This window comes from Tenrec ecaudatus, chromosome 17 (genome assembly GCF_050624435.1).
Source record: "Tenrec ecaudatus isolate mTenEca1 chromosome 17, mTenEca1.hap1, whole genome shotgun sequence".
Lineage (NCBI taxonomy): Eukaryota > Metazoa > Chordata > Mammalia > Afrosoricida > Tenrecidae > Tenrec > Tenrec ecaudatus.
Genome location: NC_134546.1, coordinates 58236619 through 58262916, shown reverse-complemented (window position 1 = coordinate 58262916; position 26298 = coordinate 58236619). Strand labels below are relative to the sequence as shown.

The 26298-nt window shown below is 45.9% G+C and overlaps 1 protein-coding gene and 1 non-coding gene across 2 annotated transcripts in view; both read left to right on the top strand.

Moving 5' to 3' along the window:
- The window catches only part of THSD4 (thrombospondin type 1 domain containing 4), a 726614-nt gene that overhangs the window by 411550 nt on the left and 288766 nt on the right, over nucleotides 1-26298 (top strand). The window lies entirely within an intron of this gene.
- On the top strand, nucleotides 13755-13918 carry LOC142431140 (U1 spliceosomal RNA). The gene has a single exon (XR_012780704.1). It is a non-coding gene; the product is annotated as a U1 spliceosomal RNA (small nuclear RNA).

Genomic DNA, 26298 nt, shown 5'->3' with positions numbered 1-26298 from the left:
GGGAACACATCATGCAGAGATCATACCTATTTAACTGTGTTTAAGATCTGCCCAGGAATGTGGAACATGTTTAAATATAAAACTGAGAATGAGGCCTTTGACATTGATTGATTTCAGGAATAAAGTAAAACTAATCCACGATACTGATCTCATAGAGAAATATTTTCATAAAAATCTGGAATATTTGTGGGAACTGCACCTTAATTAGAGCCCCACTGTACAGAAATAAGTAGCCTGGCCGTGAGAGTCGATATAGTCACTGGAAGGAACGGAGCACGAGTCGAGCAAGATCGTGAGTGTGGGGCATTACAGCTGTTCCAGGATGCCTTTCTGTAGGACAAAGTTGGTCCACAAAAAAAATGTTAAAATACATTTCCAAAGTTAACTAGGAGAATTGAAGTTCATCACCATGCGAGTGTGGATTTTCACCCCAGAGCTAAGTAGCAGTTGCACACAGCTTGACGAAGGCACCCCGGCTTATACACCTTTAAGATGGTTCATCGTACATGAGGCAAATTTCACCCTGATTTGAAAAGCAAAATGTAACAATGATCAAACATCAGGGTGGGGAAATGAACGGAAAGGGTGTTAGGTGGCTTTCTGGGAATGTGTGTGGTAGACAGCAATGGCTAAGTCAGCAGGGCTCATGGAGGAGCAGGTGCACCGTTCTTTATCCGCGCGGATGAAGGCGGTTTGAACAATTTGACAATGTATTAAAAAGCTTCCCACTTGAAATTAACTATTACAGCAATGAACCACGCTGCATGCTTAGAAATAAGGAAACTCGGGGGCTTGGCGCGGAACCCAAACATAAGTAAAGCAGTGGGAAGGGAAATGCGTGGAGAGCCATAGCAGTTGAAGGTTGTTTATTCTGTTTTTTGTTTTAGTTGTTTCGTTTCCTTTTGTTGCTATGTTGCGCTTTGCTCTGTTTTTGGCATGTTGTTGTCTCTGCATGTCAATCTGGACAAGATAGGCGGGATGAACAATACGGAGGAGAGAACAATGGGACTGGTGGCTCCGGAGGGACACAGGGGAGAGGGAGGGGTGGGGGAAAGGAATGGGCGTGCCAACACACCCAGGGACAAGGGAACAATAAGGGATCTAAAGTTGATGAGGAGGAGGGCATAGGATGCTTGGGGGGCTTCATCAAGGACAATGTAACCGAGAGGAATTACTAAAACCCAAATGAAGGCTGAACATGATAGTGGGACCGGAGGAAAGTAAAAGGAAATAGAGTAAAGAACTAGGAGGCAAAAGGCATTTATAGAGGTCTAAATACAGCCAGGTGCATATGTAAATACTTTATATATCATGATAGGGGAATAGATCTATGTACATATTATTTATAAAGTATTACGGCAGCAGATGGACATTGGGCCTCCACTCAAGTACTCCCTCAATGCACTCACACTTTGTTCTACCTGGCACTGTGTGATGCTCACCTTCTCCGACATGATCGCTGAAGACAAAATGTGTGCATAAGCAAATGTGGTGAAGAAAGCTGATGATGTCAGGCTAGCAAAGGACATAACATCTGGGGTCTTAAAGGCTTGTTGAGAAGCAACAAAGCCCACATGGAAGCACACCAGCCTGTGCGATCATGAGATGTCGATGGAATCAGGTATCAGGCACCAAAGACCCAAAACAAAACAAAATCATATAGATGTAAATGAGGGGGATGACAGAGTGGACACCCAAAACCCATCAGTAGACAGTTGGACATCCCCTGTTAGAAGGGCCACAAGTAAGAGATGAGCCGGTCCAGGTGCAATATAGCACAGACATAACATACAACTTTCTTCTGGTTCTTTAATGCTTACACATACACACACACACACACACACACACACACTATCATGACCCCTTACATATCTGGCTAGAGCAGAACATGTACACTGGTACAGCTAAGAGCTCTCAACATAGGGAATACAGTACAGATAAACCCCTCAGGACCAATAAAGGGAGAAGCGAAACTAATGGGGAACTGATCACAATGATGGATCCCCACCCAGAGGGACGGACAACAGAAAAGGGGGAAGGGAGGCAGCGGTCGATGTAAGACATGAAAAAAATTATAAATTATCAAGGGTTCATGGGGGAGGGAGGGAAGAAATGAGGAGCTGATAGGAAGGACTCAAGTAGAAAGAAAATGTTCTGGAAAGGATGATGGTAACATATGTACAGATGTGCTTGACACATGGATCTATGTATGGATTGTGATAAGAGCTGTAAGAGCCCCCAATTAAAAAATTTTTTTAATAAAAGAAAAAAGAAGAGTAACAAATCCAACCATTATCTGCATATTCAGTAAAGGTAAGATGCTCTACAGATGGTAAGAATCGGCTCCATTAAGGAGCCCTGGAGCACAGTGGTGAAGCCCTTAGGCACTAAACTGGAAGGTCAGCAGTTGGAACCCATCAGCTGCTCCTGGGGAGAACAGTGTGGCAGTTCTGCTTCTGTTACCCCTGGCAACCCTATGAGTTCTTATCCTCTCTTATCAGGGTCACAGTGCGTTCGAATAGAGTCAACGACAATGGGTTTGGTTTGGTTTGGATAGATAGAATAAGGGTTTGGGTCAAGCACACCTTAGACCTCCAAGTGAGATCATTTTTCTTCATCATTTAAAGAGGTCTTATGCAGCAGATTTGCCCAATGCAACACACCGACTTCTTGACGGCTGCTTCCATGGGTCTTGACCGCATTCTCCAAGTAAAATAAAATCCCTAGACAGCGTTCCTCTTTTCTCCATTTGTCACGATTGCGCATTGGTCCGGTTGTGAGGAATGCTGTTTTCTCCACCTTGACTTGGAACGCAGACTGAAGGCTGCAGCCCTCCATCTTCATAGGCACCTGCTTCCAGGACTCCTAGTGGGCAGCCTCCAAGGCTGTGGCATCTGCATATCCAACGTGTTAATGAGCCTTCCTCCAATCTTGAATCCGAGTTCTTCTTAATAAAGTTCATCTTCTCTGATTCTTTCTTTAGTGCACCAATTGCCATGAGTCGGGATTGGCTCCCCGGCAGTGAGCACGGTTTGGGGTTTGGCGCATAGATTAAGTGTAGTGAAAGAACACAACCCTGACACACCCCTTTAAAAAAACCATTTAAACCAATCAGCATCCCTTAATTCTGTCCCAATGATTACCTCTTTGTCTACGTACCAGTTACGCCTGAGCACAATGCAGGGTTCTAAAGAATCCCCGTTCTGCCCATGTTACCCCTGGTTTGTTATGACCCACATCGAGTAGGCTAGGGCTCAGGATGTGTTTCTCTGAATGCCTTCCTGGGAGAAGACATGGATGTATGCAGGATCCCGAAGGCCATGAGGATTAAAAGTGAGGGTGCTCACTCTGCTGTAAAGAGCTGCCAAAAGGCTAATGCATGGGGGTCTTCATCGAATCAAGTGCCCTTCGAGGAAGCTCTTTTAAAAAGGTAAAAACTGAAGTCATGCAGATAATTGTAGGAGATAGAGAAAAGTTTGTGTTTTCATTTTGTTTTCCCTTTCTGGCGAGCCAGTGGTCAAAACCACAAGTGCAAGGAGTTTGAGAATAACTGACTCGCTGGATTCATTTTTTTAAATAAACTTTATTTTGGAATGATTTTGTGTCATAGAAAAGTTGCAAAGACTGTGCAGAACATTGCCTGTCTATCCCTCACCCAGTGTCAGTTTTCCAGAACATTAACATCTTACATTATTCACCAAGGTCCGTTTGTCAAAATAGAGATGGCAACGTCTGTATATAGCTTCCAGCTCAACTCCAGGCCTTTACTCGGATTTCACCAGTGTTTCCAGTAAGGCCCTTGTCTGTTCCAGGGTCCATACAAGGCCACCACGCTACATTTAGCTGCTGCGTCTCCTTTGGTCTGGGACAGCTCTTTGGTGTTTGCTTTTCACGACCTGGACAGTTTACTTTGCATGACCTTGATAACTCTGCATGACCTTGATAGTTCTGAGGAGCACGGCCAGATGGTTTATAGCGTATTTCTCAGAATGAGTTGGCTTGATCTAAGGATGCTCTCATTCAGGTCCTCTTGGGTGACCTGAGAGGCCCTCTCTCTGCTGTGGCTGGATGCTCTGCTGGTTCCTTGGGGTCAGTGTCCCGGCTCAGCTGCCATGTTGCTGTGGCCTTTGGCTTAGAGGGGCTATAGGGCTTTGGGGAAGAAGATCATAGAGGTGTATGCAATATCCTTTTCGTTGTATTAGGAGGTAAATGACCCCCACGCGACACCACTGGTGATGACCACCTGGGGTACTGATTTTAAACCACATTTCTCACCGCCCTGTGGCCAGCATGTTGCCATTCTTGCAGCCTGCCTGCCGTCCTGGAGGCTCATGCCACGTGGGGCCGAGGTTCTTCTCACTGGTTCCCAGGACTCTGGAGTTTGATTGACCTTGTTCACACAAACACCCCCTTCCTCTTTAGTACCAGCCATCTCTCCCTGTACAGATCTTTGTTGAGTATCTCCCTCAAGCACTGTCTGAAAAAAAAGCAGGGGGTCCTCAAACTTTTGTAACAGGGGGCCAGTTCACTGTCCCTCAGACCCATTGGAGGGCTGAACTATAGTTTAAAATCAAAAAGCTATGAACAAATTCCTATGCACACTGCACATATCTGATTTTGAAGTAGAAAAACAAATGGGGCAAAAACACCTGGTGGGCTCGATAATGTCCTCGGCGGGCCGCATGTGGCCCGCAGGCCAAAGTTTGAGGACTCCTGGAAAGAGACTGCCATGAGCGGGCTTTTTGGGAGGGCTGAGTAGGGAAGTGAAAATGCTGAAATGCAACATTAGATTCGGCAAAAGAGCAAGACGCGAGAAACACGGCCGCGCAAAGTGAGACAGCCAAGTCAAACAGGGGCAAATGCTGTGATTAAAATAGCAAGAGCAAAAATGGAAACGTGGTGGTCGGAATGCAGCCGTTTAAACATCGAGAGGGTTCGAGTTTAACATAAACGTGGTGGGAAAGTGGAGGAAATGTCCGTGGTTCCAGTTTGTAGGGGAGGAGGCCCATAGCTGGAAAAATAAACTGCCAAGCAGGTAAGGGACATCTCAGTGGCGGGCCAAAGAACACAGTTATCTGATCTCGCAGGCGGGAAGGGCTGCCAGTCTGAAAGTGCGTGAAGCGTCTGGCAGCGCCCAAGTGATTCATCGCTTTCAGCTCAAGCCTCATGACGTGCTCCGAGCACTACCCAGAAGGCTCGAAAACGGGCCTGTTGTTTTCTTTGTAAGAGCAGAAGCTTCGGTTGTTTGTTTTGCGACGCAAACGGCCCATTTGAAAAAGTCTGTGGAATCCCTTTTTGCTTAATTCGATGGATAAAGTGGTGTTTTGACGTGCGGGAGGAAAAGAATCAGCCGTGGCTGTTTCCTGACTGTGACCCAGGCCCGCCAGGCCACCCTGCACGTTTTCTTTCACTTGCTAGAATTGAACCCCGGTGAAGCAGTGGTTACACGTCTGGATGTGATCTAGAAGGTCGGCAGTTCAAAACCACCAGCCGCTACGCAGAAGAAAGATGGGGCTTTATACTCCTGTAAACAGTCCCAGTGTCAGAAACTCGGGGGCAGTTCTAACCTGTCCTAGATGCAGGGTCACTGTGAGTCAGCAACCCCTCCATGGCAGCGAGTTTGGTTGGTTTGGATTCCTCTTGGGTGACCTGAAAGGCCCTCTCTCTGCTGTGGCTGGATGCTCTGCTGGTTCTTTGGGGTTTGTGTCCCAGGCTCAGCTGGCCTGTTGCTGTGGCCTTGGGCGATTCATAAATGACCAGTCAAAAGAAGAATTGTGTCCACATTCTACGGAAATGAGGTTGATTCATCTTTGACTTTGAGGAGGGGGTCAGGGGAAACCTGACAGGCATCAGTAGAATTAGAAGCTCAAGTGAGACAGGGAAAATGCTCAAGGAAGGAGTTGCACAGAAGGCAACGGGGGCTCTGTGGTAGAATTCTTGCCTTCCATGCGGGGCACCCAGGTTCAATCCCCACTGGGTGCACTTCCAGTGAAACCACCACTCGACTGTCAGTGAAGCCTCGTGTGTTGCTTTGAGGCTCAACGGTTCAACAGAGACAGACTAAGAAGAAAGGCCTGGCCACTAGCTTTTGAGAAACCAGCCAACAAAAGCCTTCTGGCTCAGCAGAATCTGGTTCCGTTGTCCGTGGGATCGCCCTGAAACGACTCTCTAGTAGCTAGCCACGCATGGTCCTGCGGGACATAGGCAGGAGCCTGTTCAGATCTGTTTTAAGAAAATTAAGAAAGGGCAGTAGGTGGGGCTCCCTCAGTCCCTGTGGGTGCTGCTGAGCCGACTACACTTCCTCCTGTACCCTTAGATGGTTTCCCTGCAGACTGAGCACCCGGCCTCTGCACCATCTCTTGGACGCAGTGCTTCCGCTCTCTGGTCTTTGCACCGAAGCCAGCAATCCATGTTACATGCTTGGACTGTCATGTTACATCCCAAAGAAACAGTTACTGCCTCACTGGCATCTGATTACACATTTCATGGGTTCCCAGTGATTGGGCCTTCATTCCCCTTCCCCCCCCCAAAAAAAAAGCACATGCCACTATTACTAGGGCATGATTCTGCAGAACACAAGGTTTTCAGGAGTTGATATTGAAGGGCCTGTACCTGCCTGTGTGTCTGTCATTCATCCACAATCAGACCTCCCACTCTGGTGTGTCCTTAGCAGGGGTCACTGTTTGGCCCATTGTCTCAGCCTTTAGAGGTGGGGAGCAGAGGAGTCATGGAATCCCTTGCAGTCACCCACCCCATTTGTATTGTCTCTGCCCTTTCTCCGGATGCTCAGCTCCATGAAGCCAAAGACAAAAATTGCTAGTCTCTGTCTGTACCCCTCGTGATGGGAGAAGAACTTGTCCTTGATGTTGGACTATGAAGTCACCTGGTCTACCACAGCTTCAGGAAGCCCTGTGCCCTGCCTTTCCCATGGAACTCGAAGCACGGTTGAAGAGCTTTATCTCACTACTGGTGTCATAAGAATACAGGTAACATGGCGGGTGCCAGTTCAACATCTGTGACACCGGTGACATCAATCAGATTGTGACCCCATCACCAATATCATGGTCAGGCTTTCCATCCCCACAATGGAAATCAAATGCTTCCTAAATAAATGATTCCCCCTGTAAGACTGCCTTGGTTTTCTCACCTGGGAAGTGAAGGGGCTGGACAGGAGCAGTAAACAAGTGAAATAACGGCTCCCTGTAGACTGTAGAACATAGATGTCACTCATATGCCGATGCATGTTGGATGCACATGCTACCAAGTCACTGAGAATCAGCGTGGACTCAACCACAGCAGGTTTGATTTTTTTTAATGTGTCATTTCATATCTTAAATACCATTTTGTATTCTGCTTCTTTCCTCAACAGGAAATGAAGCACTTTTCTTAATTCCCATTTTTCTTAATTCTATGCAAACGGGCATCCTGCTGGGTAAAGCAGAGGGGCAGCAAGAGAGAAATGCCCTGCTGGGCAAGATGGGTTGACACGGTGGTTGCTGCCAACTCTTACACGTAAAAACAACAGCGAGGCGGGTGCCGTGGGACCAGGTGATGTTTCCTTTTATTGGAAGCGACTCAAGGGTAACCACCACCACCAACAACAACATGGGAAAACACGTGGAGTGCTTAATAATTTCAGAAAATTTCACAGCCTTAAAATTTCCAATTTCCAACATGTCTTCCAGCTCAAACATGTTGAATCGTCCTTGAGCGACGAGTGGGAGTGGTGAAACCATGAAATGCTGTTCCCTTTCTGAGAGAGGGAGGGAGGAGGAGCAGGAGCAGGGGAAGGAGAAGAAGAAAGTGTTGTTTTTGTGGACCATGTCGTAGGCAGTAAGGGACATGAGAGGGGGCACCGCCCCCCAAAATGGATTTTTTTCAAGCTACGTATTTATTTATTTATTTTACAAAGCAACCTCATCACCTTCAAAGTACTCTCCAGTGCACTTAATACATTTTGTCATATCTGTGATTCCATTCTTGGAAACCTTTTTCAAACTCATCTGTTTGGATGGCTGACAGCACCTCCCTCGTTCTTTCAACCTCACCTCTACTACGTCATCAAATCACTGTCCTTTCATGTCCCTGTGCATTTGAGGAAACAAAAAGAACTTGCATGGAGTGAGGTCAGATGAGTAAGATATGTGGGACAAGAGCCATGCTGGCTTTTTGCCCAAAACTGGCTCACTGGGATGGCTGCGTGAGCAGGTGCATTGTCAGGATGGCAAAACCAGTGCCCCGTCTGCCACAAATCAGGCCTTTTTATTGCACACTGTTATGCAGTGTTATCAGAACCTCTAAATAGAAAGCTTAATTAACAGACTGTCCTGGTGGAACCAACTCCACATACACTACCTCCGTCACATCAAAAAACAAATGAGCATCAGTTTTGGGGGGTACCCCCTCGTACTTCAATCACATCATTTCATGTCGAGGAGACAACCCTTCATGTGTCTCTCGTGTCTCTCCATGTCTAGCCAGTACTCTTGGAATAAAGGCCGGCCTTCCTTTTACCCAACCATTACCAAGTGTGGGCTTTCAGTGAGCAACCTTGAAAATTAAATTCAGCACCAGGACCAAAACCGGCCTTGCTTTTCGCTTCTTATAGAAACAGAGCATTCCCCAAGCTGCGTCTTCCTTAACTGTGTCACAAACCAGCACATCATCTAGCTGGACCCCTCTCATGGAGCCCCTATTGGTGTGTGTCCGGGGGGTGGGAGGCAATGGGAACCCATTTAAATGCGGTGCTCATGCTGTTTGCTGTGTTGTGAGTTTTGATGTCTTTTGTCTCCGTCCCAGGCCCCAGCTTCCATGAATCAATAATGAGTTAAACTAGTTTGCAAGTGGGGTAAAATTAACCACTCAACCCAATAATTATTCCACGTCGACTACGTGGTGGCAATTGAGCAAAGAAGACATATAGCATCTTGATTAACCATTAAGCAACTGATAATGGGCAGAGCTAGAGGTCAAATCAGATTGTGTTTGTCTCAAACCTGAGATATTGTACCAGAGGTTTTCACCACATCAGATACCATCCTGTCTCCTTTATAGTTTGAAACCATGTGATAGGAAATTAACTGACAAGTTCAAATGTACTGCCTTGTTGTCCTTAAGAAAGTAGTCAATTTTATTAGTCTGAACTACTTTCCCTAGGAAAAGCTTCCCATCTGTTATCTACTTGGAAGATTTGTCTGTCATGCTACCCAACTGGTTTACTTAGTTAAGTGAAACCATTTAAATTCTGGTTGGGTTCCTCTTGTTGGTAAAGACAGGCAGCTGGAAATAGCACCACTTCGTGGTAGGCAAGAAGCACACGGAGGAAGATGGGAGCAGCCTTATGCTCCTTGGGACTGCGTGTGGATCCCGTCAAGCAAAAATCATTTCAGAAACTTTGGTGCTCAACAAACATTTCTGTTGGCTCCCGCTTGGCCTTTGGTTTCAATGACTAAAACCCACTACCATCAAGTTCATTCTGACCCGATACAGGGTCCCCGAGACTGTACATCTTTACAGCCGTGTCTTTCTCTCCTGCAGCAGCTGGTGGGTCTGAGCCGCCGACCTTGAGCTTAGCACTGTTTCTGTAACTAAAGTTGGGAATAAAGAGGAAGGGGATCGGGAGGCTTTTCAAAGCCTGGGTGTCCTCAATACAGTGAACACATGCATTTCGATGTCATTTTTCCTTCCTCCTACCAGCCCAAACAGAGTAAGATTGACTTTCATTACAAATATTTGTTGGATGTGTTGTCACAAAAGCATTAAAACGTGGGAAAACCCAACCACCACCCCAACCCCATGGCCTAATACTTTCATGTTGGCTTTTGCTTTAATTTTGTCACATGGCGTCTTTGATCCTGCCAACCATCCATCATTTCAGAAACTTTGATTAAATAACTGCTTAACTTCCCAGATCCTTTGTGTAATGATTGTATTTCTTTTAATCGTCCATACAATCATCGTGAGCCTTCACAAAGGGGTTCAGATGCCAGTGCACCTGGGCTCCTCCCGGCTCCCTGTGATTTAAGGCAAGTTATGTCACCTCTCAGGGCGTAGCTCTACAGATGATAAGGAAAGCCTAGCATTTAATACACGCTCCCCACAGAGAAGATGTTGGGTGGGGGGATTGTTCAGTCCATGTTTATAAAGTAGCTTTACTTAGAGACCCAGGGGCAGGGCAATGCACACAGAGGGATTCTAATATGCAACGTGGAGTAATCTGTTCTCTGTGACCATCTCGACAATGGGAGGTACTGGTGTGTGTGTGTGTGTGTGTGTGTGTGTGTGTGTGTGTGTGTGTGTGTGTGTGGCTTTTGGCTGCACACGCCCTATTGGGCTCTTTCTTCTCTGGCCTCTCAGCAGGCTGAGCCTCGTTGTGTTCCCAGGGGCGAAGAAGGCCTGGGTGTGGCTGGGCAAACTGAACAGATGGCAAATCCTCCGCCCAAGTGTGTTCCAACTGTATTTATGTAGGTCGAGAAGCAACTGCCAATTCCTCTGAAGTTGTGAGGGTGAATGTAAATCGGTGAAATCAGAGACACCCCTTCCTCCCACTTCAGCACACAAGGCCTCGGGCAAATCACCCTTAATCTTGCTCACCCGCCATCTTGGTTCGTGGTGCCAGCTGACGGCCACGGAGATGTGTGGTTCTGTGCCACGGAGACAGAGCATCTCGGGCAGGCAGTGTTTGTGCAAGACCCCCACACTTACAATCACGATTCAGCATGACAGTCGAATGCGGACATGGTCCAGCTATTTCCCGGCGCTTCTGAAAGGATGACTTCTCTCCAAGACCCGTGAAATGAGGGCCGAAGGCGGGGCTGTCACAAAAACCACGAGTTTTTGAGTTTAAGCTAATATTTAACGTAGGATTAAGGACGACTACTAAATATTGATTTATCTTCCCTCCCATTCCCCTCGGGCTCAATCCTGCAGCTCGGAACATTAAGCAACTGTTTCTTATTCCATCTGTATCATGAAAACAATACTGGAATTCTTCTCCTGCTTTATTTTTCTTCTCCTCCTTCTTTCTGTTTCTTTTGTGAGAACGGAGGAGCATCCAGGGTGTCAGCAGGACAGAGCGCCTGCTCTTGTAGCGAGCAGCGCATCTTCCAGGAAGAGGCCAGCGGCTCTGTTCTGCATGGGGCCCAGTTCTTTGCCCGTGGCAGACACAGATTCTTAACTGCAGCAACACTTAAAAGAGTGCTTCTATCTCCCAGCTCTCCACAGCAAAAAGGGATTGGTAGCAAATTACTGAACCCACAGCAGCCACATGACCATACTGAACAGTGCTGTCAAAGGAGAACTTTCCCACAATGATGGAAATATTCCTCATCTGCTCCGTGTGGCAACCAAGCTTTACGTGTTGCTGTTAGACACTTGAGATGTGGCTGGGGTCAGCGAAGAACTAGATCCTTACATTGTATTTCATTTCAAATGAATTTATATCTAAATAGCCACCTGTGTCTGTGATCAGCACATTGGGCAGAGCCCTGATGGTACAGTGGGCTATGCACTTGGCGGCTGACCACAAGGTCAGTACTTTGAAACCACCAACCACTCCGTGGGAGAAAGATGAGACTTTCGACCCCCATGTATGGTCCCCGAACCCATCAGGACAGCTCAACTCTGCTCTATAGTGTCCCTCTGAGTCTGAATCGACTTGATGGCGCTGAGTTTGGTGTTGGGAAAAGTCACCGCAGTGATCCACAGACCCCCAAAACACATACAAGCACACTACATTACAAGGATGTCTCTGATCTTCGTCTGACTCTCTCCTCATCTGGACAGTGGCAAATCCCAGGACTGTCTCGTTGATGATGTTCACGGATGCAGCATCAGGTCCAACTCACATCCATCTCCTGTAGAGCTAGCAGAACAAACGCCGCCCCAAAGGTGCCAATCTGTATGATGGCGGGCATGTCGGAGTTCACTGCGGAGGCTCTTGGGTCAACCCAGCTCATTGGGGATTTTCATCTCTTCTCATTTCTGCTTTATTCAATATGTTCTCCTTGTCTAGCAATTTCTCTTTTCTGGTAACAGGTCCAAAATAACTCGGGTGAAGTTTTTTGCCGAGGGAGAATTCTGGTTGGACTTCTTCTAAGACTGGCTTCTCCGTTCTCCGGGCAGTCAATAGCGTATGAACCATCACTTGCCAACACCGTGATTCAAATGCATCCATCTCTTCTCCTTTCGTTTCCCAAACAAAACAAAACGCTGAGACTTGCGTCAGTTGTACCTTAGTCATCAAAACGACTTCTTTGTTTTTTAAAACTATCTAGAGGTCTCTTGTAGCAGACTGGCCCAGTGTGATGGGTTGTTTGATTTCTTGACTGCTGCTTCTGTAGACATTGATTACCGATCCAAGTCGAATGAAAACCTTGACAAATTCAGTATTGTCTTCCCTTATAACCCTGTTGCTTATCCGGTTGTGAGGACTTTCACATGTCTTCATGTCCGGGTGTAGTCCATACTGAAGTCTAGTCTTTGACGTTCTTAAGGACACGCGGCAAGGGATCATGGTCATGTCGTCTGCATGTAGCAAGTTCTCGATGTGTCTTCCGAGAACCCTGCTGCCACTTTCTTCTTCACAGTCTGTCTTTTCGGATTGCGTGGTCAGCACACATGTAGACTATTTCAGGTGAAAAGAATGACATTTAGCCACATGCCTTTTCTACTTTTGAACCCCGCACTGCCCCTTTGTTTTGCACGTGTCACTGCCTCTGGGCCCAGGGCTAGGACATACTTGAGCTCGGTTGAGTGTTCTGGAGCTCTCCTTCTTCATAATGCCATCTATCATCTGTTAGAGCCACACAGGCAAATGGCTGTGTGGAGTCACACAGGTGAAGATCGCTCCGCCATGCTCCACTTTGGGCCAAGGTCCGTCTGGCGTCAGCAATAGTATCCCTCTTCCTAATCGGCTTCAATGTCTGGTCCCTGCTGCTTTCTGTATTCTGACGTGTCTTACTGTATTCTAACTTCTGCGTTGTGGAGATGTAATTCACGTACTATACAAAGTATCTGAGTCAGTGGTTCTGGTATGTTCCCCAGACTGTACAAACATCACTGCCATCAACTTTAGAACGTTTTCATCACCCCAAACAGAAAGCTCACCTTCATTAACGGCCACTCCCCATTTCTCCCCTCCCCCAACTAATTACTGGGCAACAACCACAGCCACTGCACGCAGCAGCTAAAACCAGGCCAGGGGCGGATTGTGGAACAGGCTATCAATTGCTCATTCGTAAGTTCAGGGTTAAGCTGAAGAAAACGAAAACAAGGGCACAAAAGCCAAAATACAACCTTGAGTTTGTCCCACCTGAATTTCGAAAACACCTCAAGAGTAGATTTGACACCTTGAACACTAATGACAGAAGACCCGATGGGCTGTGGGTGACCTTATTCACAAAGCAAGCAAAAAGATCATTATAAAGACGGGGGGGGGGGGGGGAGATCAAAGTGGATGTCAGAAGAGACTTTGAAACCTGGTCTGAACCCTACAGTAACTTAAGCAAATGGAAGCAATGAAGAAATCAACGAGCTGAATCAAACATTTCAAAGGGCAGCTTGAGAAGACAAGGCCAAATATTATCATTAAATATGCACAGATGTAGAGTTAGAAAACCAAAAGGGAAGAACGCATTCAACATATCTTAAACTGAAAGAACTCAAGAAAAAATGTAAGCCTCAAGTTGCAGAAGTGAAAGCTTCGGTGGGCAAAATACTGAATGGTGCAGCAAGCATCCAAAGAAGTGGAAAGAACACCTACCTGGCAGGGGAGACACCATGATCACGAAGGTGGATTTCCCAGGGCGAGGCTCATCCATTGCACTCGGGATGTGCTGACCCCTGCGATTTCCCCAAATGTGGGAAACTCGACGGCGTAATTTGTGGTAGTGGGGGACTGCGTTCACGCTCTCCCCTAAAAAGGGGGGGTGGGGAGAAGATGGAAAGGGTACAGAGTTGCCCCACCAAAAAGAACTAATTGTCATTCTCCCGGGTCAAAAGGTAGCATATGAGCAAGAGCCGGTCAATGGTGCTGAAGGAAGAAGTTCAAACTTCCCTAAAAGCAGTCAAAAACAAGGCTCCAGGAATCGGTGGAATTCCAATTAAAATATTTCAACTAGATGATGAAGCCCTGGAAGCACTCACTCATCTATGCCAGGAAATTTAGAAGACAGCTACTTGGCCAATTGACTGGAAGAGAGCCATATTTTTACTCATTCCAGAGAAAAGCGACCCAACAGAATGCTGAAATTATAGAACAATATCATCGATATAATATGCAAGTAAAATTTTACTGAAGATGATCCAACAACAGTTGCAGCAGTACATTGCTGCAGTACAGTGCAGGGAGCTGCCAGAGGTTCGGGCAGGATTCAGACGAGGACTTGGAATGCAGGATATCATTGTTGATGTCCGGTGGATCTTGGCAGAAAGCAGAGACTATCAGAAAGATGTTTAATTGTGTTTTATTGACCATGCCAAGTCATTGGACTTCATGGATCATAACAAATTAAGTATAACCTTGAGATGAATAGGAATTCCAATACATTTGATTGGGCTCATTTGAAACTTGCACATGGATCAGACAGCAGATGTGGGGACAGAACAAAGGACACTGCAGGTTTAAATCAAGAAAGGTGTGCATCAGGGTTGTATTCTCTCACCATACAATTCAATCTGTGAGCAAATCAGAGAACCTGAATTGTATGAAGAAGAATGGGTCATCAGGACCCATCAAACACCTTAGCTATGCAGATGACCCAACCTTCCTTGCATTCAGCAAGGTGGCGGGCTGAAGCACTTGCTGATGAAGATCAAGAATGGCAGCCTTCAGTGTGGATTACAACTCAATGGAAAGAAGATCAAAATGCTCACATCTGGACCGGCACATCCTGCAAAATGAAGAAAAGGTTGACGTTGCCAAGGCTTGGGTCATGCTTGGGTCCGGAATCAACATTTATGGAAACAGCAGTCAAGAGACCAAAAGACAGGTTGTATTAGGTAAATCTGCTGACTGCACACGGCCTCTTTAGAGTATTGAAACGCAGGGATGGTACTTTGAGGACGAAGGTGTGCCTGACTCAAGCCATGGTATTTTCAGTGACCTCATATGCATGCGGAAGTTGGACATTGAATAAAGAAGACTGAAGGAGAAGAAATGTACTTGAATTGTGGTGCTGGAGGCGAATATTGAAAGTGTCATGGACTGCTAAAAGAACAAACCAACCTGTCTGGGAAGAAGTATGGCCAGAGTGTTCCTTAGAGGCAAGGATGGCAAGACTCTGTCTTGCATACTTTGGGCATATTGCCAGGAGAGACTGGTCCCTGGAGTTGGACATCTTGATTGGTAAAGAAAAGAGGCAGCCCCAGAGAGGGAGGCCCTCAATGAGATCGATTGCACCACGTCTACAGCAATAGGCCCAAGGATAGGAAAATCGTGACGATGAGGTACGACCAGGCAGTGTTCCGTTCTGTCGTGCATAAGGTCACTATGGGTCAGAACTGACTAGATGGATCCTAACAACCACAATACGTAATTGACTCTATGGCTCTACAGATTTTCCTATTTGGAGTATTTCCTATCTATATGGAATTGTACAACTGGCTTCTTTCACTTAGTATGATGTTTTCAAGGTTCCCATGTCCCATGTTATAGCATGTATCAGCTTTTCTTTCCTTTGTATGTCCAATAATATTCCATTGTATGTATGAATTACATTTTGTTCATCCATTCATCAGATGATGAACATATGGGATGTTTATACTTTTGTTTACTGTGAGTAATGCTTTTATGAATATTCATGATAAAATTGAGTGTGTATGTGTTTTCAGTTCTCTTGGCTATATGCCTAGGAATGAAGTTGCTGGGTCATCACTTAATTCTCTGTGTAACCATCTAAAGAGACGCCAATTGCTTTTTACAGCAGCTACATCGTTGTATGTTCCCACCAGGAAATGACAAAGCAAAATAAAACCCAGTGCCTGCAAACCGATGCCAACTCACAGTGACCCTGTATGCCAGGTTAGAACTGCCCCCTATAAATTTCAGAGACTAACAGTCAATGGGAGTAGACAGTCTGGTTTTCTCCCTCAGAGCAGCTGGTGGTTTTGAACCGCTGACCTTTCTGCTTGCAAACCACGTTGCAAACTCATAACCACCACTTCACCAGGGCTCTGCGCACCTCTATGAGGACCCTCCACATCTTCACCCACACTTATTTTCTGACTTTTTCCTGCTAGCCATCCTGTGGCTGTGTTTTGTTGTTGTTGTTGTTGTTGTTTTTGCATATCCCTGATGGTTGCTTAAGGAGCCTTGGTAGCACAGTGGGTTATGCATAAGGTCTATGATTCAAATCCACAGCAGCCATATGGGAGAAAGATGAGGCTGTCTACACTTCTAAAGAGTTACAGTCTCAATAATCCACAGTTCTACCCAGTCCTATAGGATTGCTAGGAGTCGACTCAATGGCAAAGAGTTGAGTTGAATTGAGGTGAGGTGAGGTAAGATGAGGTGAGGTGAGGTGAGATGAGATGAGATGAGATGAGATGAGGTGAGGTGAGGTGAGGTGAGGTGAGGTGAGGTAAGATGAGATGAGATGAGATGAGATGAGATTAGATGAGGTGAGATGAGGTGAGGTGAGGTGAGGTGAGGTGAGGTGAGATGAGGTGAGGTGAGGTGAGGTGAGATGAGATGAGATGAGGTGAGGTGAGGTGAGGTAAGATGAGATGAGATGAGATGAGATGAGGTGAGGTGAGATGAGCTGAGCTGAGCTGAGGTGAGGTGAGGTGAGGTGAGATGAGGTGAGGTGAGATGAGCTGAGCTGAGGTGAGGTGAGGTGAGGTAAGATGAGATGAGGTGAGGTGAGATGAGGTGAGGTGAGGTGAGGTGAGGTGAGATGAGATGAGGTGAGGTGAGGTGAGATGAGGTGAGGTGAGGTGAGGTGAGGTGAGATGAGATGAGATGAGGTGAGGTGAGGTGAGGTGAGGTGAAATGAACTGAGGTGAGGTGAGGTGAGGTGAGATGAGATGAGGTGAGGTAAGATGTGATGAGGTGAGATGAGGTGAGGTGAGGTGAGATGAGATGAGATGAGGTGAGGTGAGGTGAGGTGAGATGAGATGAGGTGAGGTGAGGTGAGATGAGGTGAGGTGAGGTGAGATGAACTGAGGTGAGGTGAGGTGAGGTAAGATGAGATGAGATGAGGTGAGGTGAGGTGAGGTGAGATGAACTGAGGTGAGGTGAGGTGAGGTAAGATGAGATGAGGTGAGGTGAGATGAGGTGAGGTAAGATGTGATGAGGTGAGATGAGGTGAGGTGAGATGAGCTGAGGTGAGGTGAGGTGAGGTGAGGTAAGATGAGATGAGATGAGGTGAGGTGAGGTGAGATGAACTGAGGTGAGGTGAGGTGAGGTGAGATGAGGTGAGGTGAGATGAGATGAGGTGAGGTAAGATGTGATGAGGTGAGATGAGATGAGATGAGGTGATATGAGGTGAGATGAGATGAGGTGAGGTGAGGTGAGGTGAGGTGAGATGAGGTGAGTGAGGTGAGGTAAGATGAGATGAGGTGAGGTAAGATGAGATGAGGTGAGGTGAGGTAAGATGAGGTGAGGTGAGATGAGGTGAGGTGAGGTGAGGTGAGGTAAGATGAGGTGAGGTGAGGTAAGATGAGATGAGGTGAGATTAGTTGAGTTGAGTTGATGATTGGCTGCTCTTTTCCCCTTGTTTGTTCACACTGTGTGAAGATCTAGCTTGCAATTTTAGAAGAAAAGGTCAAGTCCCATTTTAAGTGCTTCTTCAGGACTTAGCCCTCACTGTGCAGTCTACAGGAGCCATGGGGGACGGGGCAGTTAATTTGCTCAGCTGTCAGGGTCAGGTTGGTGGTTCAGACCCAGCAGATGCTCCACAGGGAAAAAGAGTGGCAGATTGCACCTGTAAAGATTACAACCTTGCAAACCCAATAGAGCAGTTCTCTGTCCTAAGGGGTTGAGAAGAGTCAGGATTGACTTGACAGTAGCAAATTTAATGAGGAAGTCACTCTGTCTTTACTTCTGTGACCCAAGAAAGAAGCTGACACGTGAGGTGATGATATCGAGCCGTTTCTTACCACATTGGACATAGAAAAGACTTCCCCTTCCTGGGCCAGTTCCAAGCCAGGGCTTCTCCTTCCTTGGGACATGGTTTCTGTCAGTAATTGTGGCATGAGCCAGCACACGCCCTTCGCCTCCCTCCTATTACAGAAGAATATTCCCTAAAGCCCTTTCTCACGGAGGCACCAAAAATTCCAGGATCAACGTTGCATTTTAGTGACTTAAATGCTTCTAATTTTCAGAGAAATATCAAAATGCCGAGACAGAATAGGCAAGAGAGAAAAAGTTTATTAATGATTCCCAGGAAGTGGGGGTAGGGAGAAATGGAGACTTACTGCTTCAGGAGAACTGAGGTTTTTTTTGAGATGATGGAAAATTTTTGGAAGTGGATAATCGTGCTGCTTTTGGCGTGATCGAATGTGGCAACTATAAATACAATTAACGACACTGCAGTGCACCCTTACAAAAGACTAAAGACTAAAATGATAGATGTTTTGTATATGAAGGAATTTTAAAAGTTTGTGGAAAAGTGGAATTAAAAGATAATCTAAACACTCAGTCATTAAACACTGAATCAAAAGGTCAACTGTTTGAACCTATCTATGGGAGAAAGACATAGCTGTCTGCTTCTGCCAAGTTTGCTGTCTTGGAAACTCTCTAGATCGGGGTCCTCAAACTACAGCCCCTGGGCCACATGCGGTCCGCCGAGGACATTTATCCGGCCCGCCAGGTGTTTTTGCCCTGTTTTGGTTTTTTACTTCAAAATCAGCTGTGTGCAGTGTGCATAGGAATTTGTTCATAGTTGTTTTGTTGTTTTGTTTTTTTTAACTGTAGTCCAGCCCTCCAACAGGTCTGAAGGACAGTGAACTGGCCCCTGTTTAAAAAGTTTGAGGACCCCTGCTCTAGAGCAGTTCTACTCTGGCCTATAGGATCGCTGTGAATTCAAATGAACTCATGTTTGGTGTGCTTTAAGGAAAGTATTTTGCCTGTCAACTTTCCTCACTGATCAGTGAGCCCTTTAGTGTAACGCTTAGGGTCCAAGTCTTGTTTATTTTACCAATTCCAAGAGCGGCGCCTCACATTTAGCAGGTGATGAATAAATACTGTGTGAACAAATTAATTAACATATGGAGGTGTAAAAAAATTACACGGACCTGGCTTCTTTCTCCTCGTTATCAGACTTAGTGGAATAGTATTGAACTATCAACTCCTTAGGATTTTTTCCCCAATGATCTTTCCATATAAGAGAGGAAATGTAAATCCCATTTTCTGTTGGAAAATTTATTCTGAAGCCACACACCAATAATTAAATAGGGAAAGGTGACAGGAAGCCAATCAATACAGATTTTAAATGCTAAAGGCAAGCTAACAGGTTAGCCTAGGAAACAGAATCTACAGCATATCCCACCAAACACCAGGCCACCTCAGTGCCAGGGCAGGGACTGAGGAACCTAGTCTGGTGGATCCTGGCCAAGCAGGGCCATGCCAAGAGCAGAACAAACTGGACCCAGGACAGAACCTGAGGGCGCATCAACCATCCAGAGGGGGAGCACTTCTTGGCTCTTTCCATCAACGCAAGAGATTATGAGTCAGAGCCAGGTGGCCAGGTGAGAATCTTCGAATTCACCAAGGATGGAATTCAAGATCAACAAAAAACCACACAGGACAAAAACAAAACAAAATCATAGATCTTGGTTACAGAAAGCTCAAACTCAGTGTCTTTGCTATCTCGAAATACCACAAGGGGTGACTCTCCCAAACAAATATCTTTGCTCATGACTTAGGAGTCTGAACTGAGGGTGTTGGCTCTGTAGAAAGGTTTGCTCTCTGTGTTGGCACTGGGAGAAGGACCCGTCTCCTTGATGATCTTCGTGTGGTTTGGCATGCGTCTTCTCCCACCTCCGCTCACCTAATCTACTCTTTTTATCTCATGTAAGGGATTAACTCCAGACACATCCTACACCAACGAGACTCTCATTCCCAGTGGTACAGAGATTAGGCTTCGCCACATGGATGTTTTGAGGGCACAATCCAATCCGTAACACTCAGGGTGCCAGGAACAAGGAAAGCAGTTAGGGTTCTGAGAAAAAGCATGGATCCAAATTCCAGGATCCCCCACCCCCTGGACTATTCTGGAAGGCGAGGCTGAGCTGAGCATTGTGCATTGAAGAGCTGCCGTCCTTGCACAGCTTTCTGCCCCCCTTCCGTTTCTGACACTGGCAGGGTTGTGATGTCTATCTTTTTTTTAAAAGGCACTCTCAAAGTGTCACCAGCTGTCATGGCATTTTTTTTTTCTTTAACCATTCAGACCAACATTTCTATCTGAGAGGTAAGGAATCTGGAGGGTACCCCCCCACCCCCATGGAAACAATCATTAAAAAAAAATTTTCATGTTAAACCCTCCATTTTTTGTCATTCCAGCCCCCAATTACTCCCATATCTCTGTTCCACATCTGCCCTGGCCTCTTCACAGCCATCCAAGTCTTGTCTATTGGTGTATTAAACACAGTTCTTCTTCATTTTTTTTATAACAAGGGTGATATCAAGTGTTTACCTTAGTAAGATTGACTGAGTTTGCCAGGCATCTTGTTCTCTCGTTTTGTCCATGTCTTAAGGCGTTGAAGAGACCTATCACTGTTTTTCATTGATGCATAAAATCCCACCATATGAATGGATCAGAGCTTGTTTTTTATTGCTCTGTAATTGAGCTGAGCCGTCAAAGCATTATCTACTTTACTCCTGTTGCTGAAGATTTGCGGCACACAGGAAAGACAACCTTAAAACCCCCTCACAGGATAAAAGACTTCCAGAATAAATCCCCAACTTCTAATTTCAGTCATAAGAAGACTAGCAATGCCAATCAAATGGGCTTGAGCGGCCTGTAATGACCAAAATATGTTGAAAAATCATGAAGGGACAGGAAAATGCACATGAAGACCTCACGCAGTGCCATTTCACTGGCAATACCAGTCATTGGCGAGGGAGGGAGCAGCCGCACCCTCGCCCTTTGCTGGGGGGTCGGGGGGAGAGACTGTGAAGGGACACGGCCACTTTGGAGAGCCGGTGGGAACTTTCTCTTGACATGAACCATCTCTCGTCTGATGTTTACAGAAGAGTCACGAAAACCTACACACACACACACACATCTTTGAAGGAAAAAGAAAAGAACTTGAACATGAGTATTAATAGAGATTTTACTCAACATAGTACCAAACTGGAAGCAATCCCCCATCATTTTCCCATCGAGAATTAGATAAACCAATTGTGACATATTGATGTACTGAGTATATTCAGCAACATGGAACGTCATGACTGAATCTTGATACTTGATTATTTTTTAAAAGACCATTTTATGGGGGACTCTTCCAACCCTTGCTACAATCCATCCATCAATTGTATCAGACATATCCGTACATAGATTCCATCATGCTTTTCTAGACCTTTACTTTCCATTGAGCCCTTGGGATCAGCTCCTCTTTTGTCTCCCTCCTCTTCCCCACCCTTGTGGCCCCTTGAAACTTCATGATGAGCAACAGGACACAAATACAAAGGATTTCGTCCATAGGATTCCACTTAGGTGACGTTTGAGGACGGATGGAACTACATTGTCATGATAAAAATCAGAAAGGGGAGGCCTCAGTTTGGGGCACTTGACTGGAAGGGACAGAGGGGGAGCTTGCTGGGAAAATATTCTGTATTTTCGTTGGGAGAGTTGATACATGAGTGTGAAGGTTTGCCCAAAGCTCACAAACTGTCCGCCTAGAAGTTGTGCATTTTATTCTGTATAACGTCTAATTGTACAAAAGGAGCTGTGGCGTCAGAGAAGCGAGGAGACTTGCTTGAAGTTTGGCAGCAAGTAATCTCAGGGCCCTTTCTGGAACTCAGGCCAATGGATGTCGAAGCAAAGTCCCTTTGTCTATGTCACACTCGCTCAGCTCACGAGGAAGGGCGGAGCGGCGGAGGGAAGCAGAGACAGAAGGGGCATGAGGCTCTTACATGGATGGAAAGAGCCATTTCCACGGAAGCCACCTGCAGGAGTAATTAGGGGGGTTGACAGATGCTGGGGCGGAGATAAGGATCACCAGCAGAGTCTTGGAACCTGCCCATGGAGGAGATATTAAGGTTATTCTTTTGAGGCGATCCATCTTGAGTAATGAATAGTAAGTCTTTGCATTTTTAAGACTTTAAAAACATCTTCTCTTAGAATATCATCAAAACAACTAATTTCAGAAATTTGGAAATATATCAAAAGAGAAACATTTTTAACCTACAATGACCCTGAGATCCGATGAACATCTCTCATGTGTTCTATTAGCTGCCAGTCAATAAGAATACTTTCTCATAAGGAAAACAGGGTCATGCTAGGTTTGTTGTGTGTAATGTGCTTTTGTGTTTTAATAATGTGCTTTTTATAAACGTGTCGTGAACATTTCTCTTTGCTAGTGTCCATAAACCGAGGACACGGTCTCCTGAGTGCATAATATTCCCAGAATGACCATGCCCAAAGTCCTTTCATCAGACTGCTGCTGTTGGGCATTTAAGTGGTTTCCAGGGTTTATTGGGTTTGGTTTGGTTTGTGCTACTGCCAGCTATCATCTTGCAAGAAAACATATTGCACATCATTTTTTCCATGTGACATACTTTATTTTTTATCTAAACCCATTAATGCCCCTAATACATTCCAAGTCATTCCTAGCTCCCTAATACTCCCAGCCCTGCCTACCTGGCACAACCTCACAGAGCCTTGTATAAAATCCAGACAAGGGAGAGAGGTGGGGAAGACTGAATTCCTTCTCCTTGCCTTCGGATTTCCAAGAAGAGGCCATTGGTTGGAGGAGTGGGTTCCTGGGTTAGTCTGAGTAGACTAGAGAAACAAATGCATAGAGACTCAAATGTATATAAGAAAGAGGTTTATATTTAAGAGCGGTTGAGAGAATATCCCAGCCCTGTCCAGATCAAATCCATAAGTCTGATATTAGCCCATATGCCCGATACTGATCTATAAAGTCCTCTTCAGACTCACGAAACGCATGCAATGACGTTGAATGCAGGGTGATCACAGGCCAGTGGGTAGAAAGTCTTTGGATCCAGTGGTGATAGAAGCATCTCAGCGCTGGCAGGGGTCTCCACGTGGCTCCTCTAGCACCCAGGGCTGTATCAGGGTAGGTCCATGTGACTTCTCCTCAGGGATGTCTCCCAGCAAGTGAGAAGAAAGAGAGAGTCTGTCTCCTACCTCCAAGGAGGAAAATAAGGATTTCCCAGAATTCTCAGAAAAAGGCCATGCCCACACACAGGCCTCATTGGCTATCACCCAATTGACAGACTAGACTCCACCCCTTCACTCTTAATCCTCTCACTGGATTATTGACACCAGATTATGTAACTACCATAGTCCCAATCCTGCAAAGTCCAGATGAGGTTGCAGGAAGGCTTATGAACCTTGGACATCCAGATGGCTCAACCTTGCTTGATGAAAGCGCGGAGGACTTGAAGTGCTTGCTGATGAAGATCAAAGACTGCAGCCTTCAGTATGAATGACAACTCAATGTAAAGAAGACCCAAATCCTCACACCTGAACCAATAGGTAATGTCATAAAAAGTAGAAACAAGATTGAAGTAGTCCAATATTTCATCATCTTGCTTGGATCTACAATCAGTGTTCATAGAAGCAGCATTGGGTCAATCTGCTGCACAAGACCTCTTGAAAGTACTTGAAGACCCAAGTGGGCCTGACCCAAGCTGTGGTATTCTCAGTCACCTCATATGTACATGTGAATGCTGGACCTTGAGTAAGCAAGACTCAAGAAGAACGGATGCCTTGGGATGGTGGTTCTGGTGAAGAACAAGCCCGTCTGTCTGGGAAGAAATCCAGCCAGAATGCTTTGTAGAGTCAAGGATGGCAGGACTTCAGCTCCTGGACTTTGGACCTGGTGTCAGGAGAGAGCAATCCCTGGAGGAGGTCCTCCTGCTTGGTAAAGTAGAGCAGAGGGGACATAAAGGGAGGCCCTCAGCAATGGATTGACACAGTGGCTGCAACCATGGGCTAGCAACAAGGTGAAGGGGGTGCAGGACGGGACGGTTTGCATTCGACTGTAAATAGAATGAACTGGAACTGATTCACTGGCACCGAACAACTGGCTGCACGGCTTCCATCAGCAGTTGCCAATTCTAGTGTTCATCAGGCTCATCGGAGGGCACACATACCTCTTTGCTCACTTATCTATTTATTTCCCTCTGGGCAACGTTTCTAGAAGCAGAAATGGTAGGTCAAAGGGATTGGACCTTTATAAGGCATTTGATGCATGTTGCCGAACTTTCTTCTCCGAATAGTTTTGGCAATTTGCACTTTTAGCAACAGTGAATGAACGTGTATCCAGTCTCACCTTAACACGTGGACTGGAACGTGGGCCCTGGTGGTAGTTACTGCCTCTTTTATAGAAGCATCAGCTCTTGGGGCTACAACGTGGTTTTGTTATTTGTCTAGCTCTATCTCCCATGCAGCGCCTCGGCCTCTTTAGGATGCTGCAGTGTGAAATGGGAAGCTTTCCTTTTAAAATGTTAATGTGATATTCTGACGGATGTTTGGATTCAGTAGCAAGATGTTGCAAAGCTAGAAAGAGAAGTAAACCCATGTCCTGATTCAGGGCAGCGCATCACCGTCTATAGCTATGTGATCCGGTGCAAGCGACTTACTTGGGCCTCAATGTCTCCACCTCTAAGATGAAGGAATTGAAGAGAACCCAGTCTCGCCATCGTCTTGAGCCCTGGCATCCTATAAATCTTCCCTTATCTAAATCACTCCTCTCAAAAGCGAGGCTCACAATGGCAAGTGTCAGTTCTTTAAAATGCCGCTTGTGTGGGAAAGGAGAAACCCCAGCAGCTAGTTAGCTGCTGGATCCGAATTCTGTGTTCTTTGTGAGGTCATAAATTATGTCTTGGCTCCCGGACTCTTCCAGGTTGCCTCGGGTTTTACGGAAGTGGCTTTCCCAGGAATTGCTCCCATTACCGGAAAGTGGGTGTTAATTTTTGCCTTGGCTGTTTTTCAGGGCACAGTGGCAAAACCTTGAGCATCATTTTCAGAGGATCAGCAGATTCCTCCCTGGGAATTACCCTTCTTAAAAGATGTTCCATGCTACACTCATTACCCAAATCAGACCTGTGGTCAGAGACCCCCGGGTTCCTAATTGGGTATTCATCCTGGGCCGCGGAAGGGGTCGGGGCCAAGTGGAAACACTCTGGTCATTCTACCACAGCAAACAGGTTGTCCAAAAGCTTAGCAATTGGTTAGTGCTCTTAATAAAAGACCTGTGACCCACTCAAATGGGATCCAGGTGGTGTGCTGGAGGAGGAGGTGAAGCTAAAGAAAATAATGAGGGCGTTGAATAGAGACGCGTGTGTCTTTGGTGTTTTGCAGTTTGTCGTCCGCATTAGCGAGCCTTGTTTACTCCACATGCCAGCCCTGGGGAACGAGCCTTATTTACTCCACATGCTAGCCCTGGGGAGGTCTCTGCCCCATTTGCCCTTATTTACTGGGCAAGCTGGCGTGTTGCTGGTGAGTGACTCATCTGTCTCTACAACAGCCCAAGTGTTTGGCTGGAAATCACCTCAACCTGTGCTTTCTGGGCAGATTTTTATAGCCTTACACCTCCAACCGTTAAAAAAAAAAATCATCTCTTCTAGGCCAACAATCGAAAAGACAGCTCTTCATTCTAACTCCTGAAGCCTCTGTTAACAAATCACTTGATGGCTTGTTGCATTATGCCGGTGGTCTCTGATTGTCGATGGGGTTCTCTTCTGACAACTGCATTGTATTCATTTTTAATTTTTCATTATTACATTTTATTACCAGTATCGTCACCAATCTGATCTTTATTTGTCTTTGGTAGTTGGAAACATAGCCTAGAAACTGACAGATACACCTTAATACATTCTCTAAAATTAGAGAAATCACACACACAAAAAACCCTTGAATGATTGTAAGTGCATGTTGTAGTAATTTGGATAGGTCGTAAGTCTGGGAACTGCCTGCAATCCATTTGGAAAACACAGTCTTGTTTCGGATTTCCCAGATGAGAACCCTGTACAAACCATCTTTACACTTGGCCTTGTTGAGGCAGGTACCACTTGCAGTACCGTTTATGTCATGTCTGTCTGTAAAGAAATATGCTTGCTTCGTTGTTTTCTCATTGTAAACAATAGCGCATTGATATAATCAC